Genomic DNA, 7864 nt, shown 5'->3' with positions numbered 1-7864 from the left:
TGCTGAACCACTGTGTAGTTCATGGAGCTTCTTCTGTATTTCCCTGAAGCATGGATTTGTCCCCCAGCTAAACAAGATTATTAACTGACAAGTTTCTTGGGTCCCTGAAATAAATGGTTTATGTACATGGGAGCTCTGTGCCCCCTTACCACCTGGGTACATAACCATTATTAGGCTTTTAACACCATGTTCAGATTTTGAGACATGGACCAGAAGCCTTCTGGGAATTTTGCTGTTGACCTTTGATAGATTATTTTGCTTGAAAGAGAAAAGGCTGACTCAGAGGACCCTTTATCTACAGATGTATAGAGTATTCAAGGGAGCAGAATTCGTTTTCAGTTATTTTGGTCCATTGTAGAGCCTTGAACATCTGGTTTAGTATGTTGTAATTAAGGTTATGTTAGAGAGGTCAGTTTTTACAGTAGCCGTAATTTTTTTTTAAAGAAAATGTTACTGCAATGCTAGAAAACAGGACTTGGAATATAAAACCTGAGCTCAATTTGAATTTCTTATGGTGTTTGAAGAAAAAGTAATTAACAGAGAGCTTAAAAATCACCCATTTAGCAAATTTTCACTAGATTCTCTCCCTCTTTAACTATACTGTTACTTCTCATGTCCTGACTTTTGGAAAGTCACTTAGATATCAGTAGTATTGGTCTATAGAGTATTGTATAAGTTGTTATAAAATACGTACACAGGGAGCTCATCAGATTTAAATTTGACAAATGGGCCATGTGATAAGCAGTGTGAAGATAACTGATATAACTGAAGATAATTGATATTTTTATGATGTCAGAACTAAGGTTGTATTACAGAGCAAGTTTTAAGCTGGGCATTTCTATTATTTTTGGATATTGATTAGAACAGTGGAACATTTGGAAATTTCAAATGGAGGTATGAACCCCTTTCAAAATGTTGAATGGGGGTGTGGACCCATTTGAATTGTAAGTGTGGGCATTCACATACTTTTGGTCATAATAATATTTTGTGAACCCCTTAGATATAGTGGGCCACAAACCTTAGGTTGAAAACCACTGGATTAGAGAGAAGATGGCTGGAGTGAATGCTCAGGTAGTTTGCAGCAAATATGAATATGGATAGGAATGTACAAATCTTTCCATTTAATTTATTTCTGTTTTAAGATCTTGGAAGAATAGGCCATTGTGCTAGACCTAAAAATAGTCAATTTCTGAACTCTTTTATAGATAAATTGCCTTGGTCATGACTTCATAAAATACCTCTTCAATCCCGTACAATAAAGTTGAACAAATTCTGAAATATGTTTCTGTCCCAGAAAGAACTGCTGTCTCTGGCATTCTGCTGCAGAAATAATGGGTAATTCATATAGTCCATAACAAGAATCCAAACTTCAGTAATTAAGCATTTTTAATAAGCAAGAATGATTTGCCTTTAAAAAAACTAGTGGGGTGTGCTTTCAGGACTTCATTAGCCTGTCTGCGCTGGTTGATTAGCAGGCTTGGGGTATATAGAATGGGAGCAAGTAGGTGTAACCATGCTTCTTACTTCGCTGCAGATGGCCTTAACCTATGGCTGCCATTTTGTGATCTCATATGGCAGAAATTACATACAGCTGGTAACTGTCTAATTTACTTCTTGTTGCTGTATTTTGTACACTAGTTCTTAAGGTGCATTTGAGTATATTTGAATTCAAGCAAAACTGCTGGCAATAACCACCTGTACACATTCAGAAGGAACTGTGAGTAGGTGAAGTTCTGTACTGATAATTGAACTAGGAGAAAAATATTGTTCACATGGATTGTTCCATGATTAATTATTCAGAGCTTGCTTTATTTATTCAGATTAGTACCAGCATTTGATTATGCCTGCACATATAAAAACCCCAGACTGGTGTGTGCAGTGGATCTTTCTCTTCTAATTTCTGTGTTTTAATACATAGGCTGTCTGGTGAGATTGTCTCCATATAGCATATGTTCCATGGGACTTTATTGGAAAAGAAGTAAAACGTCTTAATAGCATAGCTCCTGCTTTGACTTTTTTGCCAACATGTCATGTTCCCTTATAATCCTTTTAGCTTTATGATATGACCCATATCATATATGGCCAAACCAGAGCTCCAAAAAAAGGAACTCTAGTACATTGTAGACATGCAGTGCCTAAGCCCTTATGTCTCAAATGAAAAAGGAAACAGCAGATTGTATGGAAATGCACTTTAAAGCCAAGCTGTTGGATATGTGGCCCTTAGGCTGATCTGTTGCATGAGGTAATTTTATATGGCTGAGGAAAGATTTAATAAAACCACTTACTTATTCTCTTACAGTGCCAATTTGGCAATGGGTTTTCTTAGATATGGAAAATAATTAAGATGGAGGAATAGCTTGTGAGAGCTGAGGACTGACCCCTCTGAATTTGTTTGAAGTGCCACTTCAGTTTGGCCAGAAAAATCAACATTTTGCTACTTTATTTTTATTTGTTTCTCTTGCAATCTCCAGTATAAATAACAAAAGACAAACGAAGCTAAATGACAAGCCTTTCAGCTCAGTAGAATATGGACACAGATGTGTGGCCACAGTGCATGTTAGAGATACCTGAACTAGCTATAAGTGAGCTAGTTCAAGTACCAGAAGCAGTCAACTTGCAGTACCATGGAGCCCTGTAAAATCTCAAGATCTCTGTATGGCATGTTAGTGGGTGGCAGGGAGGGCAGGGTATCCCCAGAGTGCCTGTACTGCAGGGGTGGGCAAAATGCAGCCCGGGGGTTGAATGCGGCCCTCCAGGCCATTCTATCCAGTCCATGGAGCCCCTAAAAAATTTTAAAAATTAATATTTATCTGCCCCTGGCTACCTATCATGTGACCCTCAATGGCTTGCCAAAACTCAGTAAGCGGCCCTCCGCCCAAAATAATTGCCTGCCCCTGCTATACTGCCTCAATTCTAGATTTGGAGCATGTGGAGCAAAAGCAGGCGAGTTTTTGGTGGCAGTGTGGACTTCCCCTAAAGGAACCCAAAGGGCCCCCGTCCCTTACCAAGCCAAAAGCTGCTTGTTTCAGTCAGAAGCCACTTTTTGCCTCACACAGAGATGTTGAGGCCATAGTATTTTGCTAATGTATTTGTTTATTGGAAGCAACTTTACTTACAAGTCCTTATTGGCAAATGATCACTCTGTCTTGAATCTTAAATTCCATTTATTATTAACATTCAAATGATTTCTACTTTCCTTCTTTAGTTTAAAACCTAGATCATCCCTGGTAAGTGTTTCCATGTTTTGAAATAATGTAACCCAGATTTCTCCCTTCATGAGAGAGATTGCCCCATGTAAATAAACTCTCTTTTTGTTAGAGTCAGCCGGCATTAAGCATTAGGACACCATTACACTAAGCATTCACTGGTAAGCAGCTAGCTATGTATTAGATTTAACAACATCCAAGTTTGGTGCCTAGTCTTTCTATACAATACATGGAGTGATGGATTCTCATCATCTAAGAATGGGATCCACAAGGGCAACACACAGAGCCTAAGGTAGTTAATACAAAAATACAAAAGGGTGAGGACAAGGGTGTGTTTTAAATAGGGTTCTCCTCTGGGTCTTGGAGGCTTTACCTTAAGCTGACTTCATAGCCCCAAACCCTTTACATAGGATTTTAAGGTTTTTTGGAAGAAAGATCTTACTTGTGTGTTTTTTGAAAGATGAATGCAAGAATACTCCCTTTTCACCCAATAGGGTTTTGGTTGAAACACTCAGCCTCGATGCAGGAGACTTCGCTTCAAGTCGTTTCTCAGCCTGAAGGGATTTGAACATACATCTCCTGTCTCTCAGGAGTGTAGGTATCCTTATTGCTAAACTGTATGATATCTTTGGGGAAGGTGTTGCTTCAATCCATTCTATTAGAGCTGTTCCATTGTTAGAGCCTGAAATAGTCCAATATATATTGGGCCATAGGAAGAAACAGCATAGCAGTATAAAAATAGTGAAATATTCAATGAAAGAGGGACTAGAATGCAGGTTTACTCCGATGTGTATACTAGGGATGTAAACAGCATATTAGCAATATTAATTTAACCACCTTTAATTATATTGGTTAAACGTGTAACCAATAATATAACAGCTTGGACACAGCTGCTTCTGGGTGTGGCTCCCCACTCCCAGAGGGGGAAAGAGGTAAGCTCAGCCAGGCAACACAGCCAATGTGAAATCCTGCACTGGGAAGAAGGGAGCACCTGTGAAGGAGCACATAATTGCTTAACTGATGAGTCAGTAGGCTGCTGGCTCTTTTCCTTTTAGGCATATTAGTCCCTCTCACCCCTTCCCCCTGTCCTCTCCTCCCTTTCTCACTTCTCCCTCCCTCCCTGCTGCCTACCCTGATGCCTTCTGGCTCCTGCTGGGACACTGTGGGATTCCCTTCCCCACCTTTCCTTGCCAGACTGCACCTGCCCTGAGCTAAAGGATAACCAGTAAGCTAACCAGTTATCACTGTACTTATTGGTTACATGCTTAAACATTTCATCTTTCACGTCCCTAGTGAATACCCTAACCGCTGGGATAAGCTAATTATTCAGTGGATCCGCTTTCATACAATAATACTATCCTGCCCTATCCAGAGAAGCTCATAGCAGTTGCTTACTCTGGCTCATGCTGTCACAGGCTTAATGAAAATATTTATTTTGTACAACATGGGAAACAGCTTCAACAGGAGGGAATTTGAACGCCCTAACCTCAAAATACCCTATGGCTTGAGGGTTAGAGCACTCTCCCTAGGATGGGATATAAATGCTGGACTCCCACATGAGTGCTCTAACCACTGAGCTTGGATAACAACAGGGGACAGTACCTGCTTCTCCAGCTGTTTTGTGTGGAGTCTGATGCATTGCTCTGATAACAGTTACCAGAATACCTCTGTTGGCACAGCCCTGTGGCTAAGAGGCATGATAGGCTGACCTCCTCAGCACTATCAAGACAGAGTCACTTCTGTGAACGCTCAGATGGAGAACTTCAAGTGCCTACAGCTGCAGACAACTATTCTTAGAATCAAAGAAATTTGAATAAACGTGTTTCAGATGCTGATTCTAACCAAAGTTCTGAAAATGCAAGGGGCCTCCTGACTTTCCTCTACTTCTTTAGGATTAAGAGATTCTTAGTACCTTGAAGGAACCACAAAGCATCTTTCAGGATTAGATTAAAACCATAGAATCATAGAATAGAAGGACCGGAAGGGACCTGTAAGATCATCAAATCTGGTCCCCTGCCATGGGCAGGCGGTAATTGGGCTCAAACAAGCTCAATGAGGTGATTGTTCAGCCTCCTCTTGAACACCGCCAGGGATGGTGACTGCACCACCTCTGCTGGCAGTGTGTTCCAGATTCTAGTTACCCGGACAGAAAAAATTTTTTCCTTATGTCTAGACTAAACTTTTCCTCGACTAGCTTGTGCTCATCAGACCTCATCCTCCCAAGAGGTGCCTTTCTGAGGAATTGCTCCCCTTGATCGTGGTGTTCACCCTGCCATACTTGTAGGCAGCTATCAAGGCACCCTCTAGTCTTTTACTCGGACTGAACAAATCCAGATCCCACAGTCTCTCCGCTTAGGGCCTATCCCCCAGGCCCTTGATCATGTGCGTTCCTCTTTGCACCCTTTTGAGCTTATCCGCATCCTTCTTGAAGTGTGTTGCCCAGAACTGGACACAGTACTCCAGCTGTGGTCTTATTAGTGCTGAGTAGAGGGGGAGGAGCATCTCTGGATCTATTGGCAATACATGGGCTGATGTATGCCGGAGTTCTATTTGCTCTGTTGGTGATTTCATCACACTGTTGGTTCATATGCATCCTCTGGTCAAATGTCCCTCCCAGGTCCCTTTCAGATGCAGTGCCAGCCAGTGGACCACCACCCATCATATAGATATGGTGAAGGTTCTTCCTATCAGATGAAGGACCCGGCACTTGTCCCTATTGAACCTCATCTGATTGCATTCAGTCCATAGGACCAGCCTGTTAAGGTTGTCCTGGATCCTTGCCCTGTCCCTAGATGTGCCTGCACATCCCCACAGCTTGGTGTCATCCACAAACATAATCATTGCGCTTTCCACTCCCTCATCCAGGTCATTGATAAAGATGTTAAAGAGCATGGGCCCAAGCACTGATCTCTAGGGGACACCACTGGGGACATCCTTCCAGGATGAGGCCATCGCATCAATTACAACTCGCTGGGATTGGCTGTTGAGTCAGTTGCCAACCAACCTCACTGTAGCCTGGTCTAGGCCAGTATCCTCCAACTTAATTGAGAGAATTTCATGAGAAACAGTATCAAAGGCCTTGCTGAAGTCCTGGTAGATGATGTCCACCTCCTGTCCCACATCCAGCTGGTGAGTTACCTGGTCATAAAAGGACACCGGGTTTGTTAGGCATGACCTCCCTATGACAAAGCCATGCTAGTTGTTTCTCAGTATCCCACCAGTTGCGAGCTTGTGGTTGATTGCCTCCTTGACAATTTTTTCAAACATTTTTCCCAGGACTGAAGTCAGACTGACTGGTCTATAGTTAGTAGGGTTCTCCCTCTTCCCTTTCTTAAAGATGTGCACCACGTTAGCCTTCTTCCAGTTATTAGGGACCACTCCTGAGTTCCATGACTCTTTGAGCAACCTTATCAGAGGCATCACTATGAGTTTAGCCAGTTCTTTCAGCACTCTTGGATGCAGGCTGTTTGGCCCAGCTGACTTGAAAACATCCAAATGTTCTAAGAGTATCTTCACCTGTTTGGGACTGATTTTATGTGGATTGCTGTTATCACTGTATTCTCTGGGCTTCTAGACAGGTGATGAGTTCTCACCTGGTTTCAGGAATAATGATATGAAGTAAGTATTAAGGAGCTTTGCCTTTTCATGGGGATGAACTGTGGGCTTCCCCTCCATATGCAGTAGGGGTGCCACAGGTGGAGCTTGATTTTTTTTCTTGCTTCCTACATACCTATAGAAGGATTTTTTATTATCTCTAATTTTGGTTGCCAGTTTGATTTCCATGCATGCCTGGGCTTTCCTTGTCTCATGTCTGCAGGCCCTGGCCATATGGGTGTACTCTTCTCTGGATGCTGAACCATTTTTCCATTGCATGTATTCTATTTTTTTCTTTTTGAGAAATTCCCTAATGTCCCTGTTGAGCCAGGTGGGTCTCTTGGCTCCTTATCCTCTTTTTAATGGTGTGGGGATGGCCTCTTTTTGACCAGTGAGGATTGCCTCCTGAACTCCCAAACTGTCCAGTCACTAGTTGTGTAGGGCCTTTCTGACTAGACTCCTGAGTTTACCAAAGTCTGCCCTTTTGAAGTCTAGGACTTCTGTTCTGCTGGTAGAATTCCCAGCCTTTTGGTGGATGGTGAATCTAATCAAATTGTGATCATCGTCACTCAGAGTACCTCCGATCTTCAGGTCACCTACCACATCCTCCTCTTTGGTCAGCACCAAGTCCAGAGTGGCTTTATTCCTAGTTGGCCCCTCCACAGCCTGTGTCAAGAACAGGTCATCTATAGTTGCCAAAAAGTTGTGGACCTGCTGGAGCTGGCTGAATGGTCTCCCCAACAGGTGTCAAGGTAGTTGAAGTCACCCATGACAATCAAGTCTTTAGTGCTGGCTGCTTCAGCCAGTTCCCTGTAGAATGCCTGGTTGCTCTCCTCTTCTTGGTAGGAAGGTGCATCCATCATTAACTATCAGAATTCTACAAGGAAAATAACCTGTATTTCATAGATTTCATAGACATTAGGGCTGGAAGGGACCTCGGAAGATCATCGAGTCCAGCCCCCTGCCCAAAGGGCAGGAAGTCAGCTGGGGTCATAGGATCCCAGCAAGATAAGCATCCAGTTTCATCTTGAAGGTGTTCAATGAAGGCGCTTGAACCACCTCCG

Source organism: Alligator sinensis, unplaced genomic scaffold, assembly GCF_000455745.1.
Source record: "Alligator sinensis unplaced genomic scaffold, ASM45574v1 scaffold478_1, whole genome shotgun sequence".
Classification (NCBI taxonomy): domain Eukaryota; kingdom Metazoa; phylum Chordata; order Crocodylia; family Alligatoridae; genus Alligator; species Alligator sinensis.
The sequence above is the reverse complement of the archived record's forward strand: the minus strand, read 5'-3'. Positions refer to the sequence as shown.